This window comes from Labrus bergylta, chromosome 23 (genome assembly GCF_963930695.1).
Source record: "Labrus bergylta chromosome 23, fLabBer1.1, whole genome shotgun sequence".
Lineage (NCBI taxonomy): Eukaryota > Metazoa > Chordata > Actinopteri > Labriformes > Labridae > Labrus > Labrus bergylta.
In genome coordinates, this window is record NC_089217.1 from 18,853,421 (window position 1) to 18,855,920 (window position 2,500).

A 2,500-nucleotide genomic window follows, 5' to 3' on the forward strand; every position below is an offset into this window, starting at 1 on the left:
TTTTTACAAAAAGGTAACAATGTTTTAAATGGCTGTGCCTCGGAGGATTTTTTATTCTTGGGTGGGGATTTTAACTGTACAGAAAATGCATCTTTAGATCGCAACCATGCAGAGCCACATCCAGTTTCCCAACATGTTCTGAGGCAGCTGGTCTATTCTCATGGCCTGGTGGACGTGTGGAGAAGGATGCATGCAGACTGCCGACAGTACACATGGTCCCACCTCAGAGAGAGTAGGATCTCCTCAGCTAGACTAGACCGTATTTATTGTTTTAAGCATCATTTTAATATTTTTAAAATGTGCAGTATTGTTCCTGCTGGTTTTACTGACCATTCTTTACTCTTGTGTAATGTTTTTATTCAAAACATTTTACCTAAAAGTGCTTATTGGCATTTTAATTCAGTCTTAACATTTGATAAACATTTTAAAGAGGTTCTTATTTATTTCTGGGATGTTTTTAGACAGAGGAAGGGTGAGTTTAACAGTCTTAGGCAGTGGTGGGACCATGGTAAGACTGAGATTAAACTTTTATGTCAACAGCACACCCTCAATGTCACCAGAGACATCACCAGATCTATGAAAGACCTGGAGACTGATATAGTGGAACTAGAAAGATTGAGCGAGTCCACAGCAAATCGAGGATATATTGAAATCCTCAAAGTCAAAAAGCTAGCTTTAGCCGACCTGTTGGATGTTAAAGTACAGGGGTGCACTGGTCAGGTCCCGGTTTCAAGCCATCACGGAGATGGATGCTTCCTCTAGTTTCTTCTTCGGCCTGGAGAAGAGGAGTGGGCAGAGGAGGGTAATCCACTCACTTTTAGCAGACACAGGGCAAACATTGACAGAGCCAACCAGATAAGAAGGCGAGCTGTGAGTTTTTACTCAGCACTCTACTCAAGTGAGTATGAGGAGGAGGAAGCTCTGATGGAGGAGTTCTGTAATGGACTGCCTCAGGTCTCTGAGGAGACCAACACACAGCTCAACGGGCCGTTACAGATGCAGGAACTGAAGGCCGCTCTGCAGGGCATGCAAGGGCGGCGGGCTCCCGGCATAGACGGCCTGAGTGTGGAATTTTACAAAGCCTTCTGGGACATCTTTGCAGAAGATCTTTTAGATGTTTTTAATGAAAGTCTGGCCTCTGGCTCAATGCCCATGTCCTGCAGGAGAGCCGTAATCACCTTGCTCCCTAAAACAAGTAACCTGCAGGACATTAAAAACTGGCGCCCTGTGTCTTTGCTGTGTGTGGATTACAAGCTTCTGTCCAAACTCTTTGCCTCCAGGCTGGGGAAGGCTATGGAGCAGGTCATCCACCGGGACCAGACCTACTGTGTGCCCGGCAGGTCCATGGTGGACAATGTCCACCTCATTCGTGATGTTTTGGACGTCTCCAGCTCATCGGGCTGTAACACTGGTCTGATTTCTCTAGACCAGGAAAAGGCATTTGACCGCGTTGAACACAACTTCCTCTGGAAAGTTATGGAGAAGTTTGGGTTCAGCGCTGGTTTCATAGCCAAGATCAAAGTGTTGTACAGTGGGGTTGAGAGTGTGCTGAAGTTTAACAGCGGTCTGTGTGCTCCTTTCAGGATGTGTAGAGGCGTCAGGCAGGGCTGTGCTCTGTCCGGCATGCTTTACACACTCTCCCTGGAAGCCCTCCTTAACAATATACGCTACCACTTACAGGGCTTGGTTTTACCTGGTTTTAATAGCAACATTGTCTTAAGTGCATATGCAGATGACATTGTTGTTTTTATTAAAGACCAGAGGGATGCAGATATTCTAACCAACATTATAGAACGTTTTAGCGTAACATCGGCAGCGAGGGTGAATTGGATAAAAAGTGAAGCCCTCGCTGTCGGTGAGTGGCGTGACGGTCTCCCAGTTCTTCCCCAGAGCTTGGCCTGGAGAACAGATGGTTTTAAGTACCTGGGGGTTTTCCTCGGGAAAGAACACATAGTCCAGAAGAACTGGGAGAGCGTCACAGAAAAAATTGAGGGGAAACTTTCCAAGTGGAAATGGCTGCTCCCTCAAATGTCTTTTAAAGGTAGAGTATTGGTTTTAAACAACCTTGTAGCATCCCAACTGTGGCAACCGTTTAACCTGTGTAGACCCCCCTTCAGGCTTACTAGCCCAGTTACAAAAGAAAATGGTAGATTTTTTTTGGGATGGTCTACACTGGGTGCCACAAGGGGTGCTGTTTTTAACCAGGGAGGAGGGGGGACAGGGCCTCGTCCACCTGGCCAGCCGGACAGCCACCTTCAGACTACAGTTCTTACAAAAATATCTGACAGGTCCGGCTGATCTAGTGTGGAGAGATGTGGCCAGCTGCATTCTCAGACGTGCAGATTTCCTGGGGCTGGATGCTGCTCTGTTTTTAATTGATTCTAAACTTTTAAAATTAAGTGGGCTGCCTCCGTTTTATCAGGGTGTTTTTAAGTCTTGGGCCCTTTTTAACTGTAAAAGGTGCCCAAAGTCTGACTCTCTGTACTGGTTGTTGAGAGAG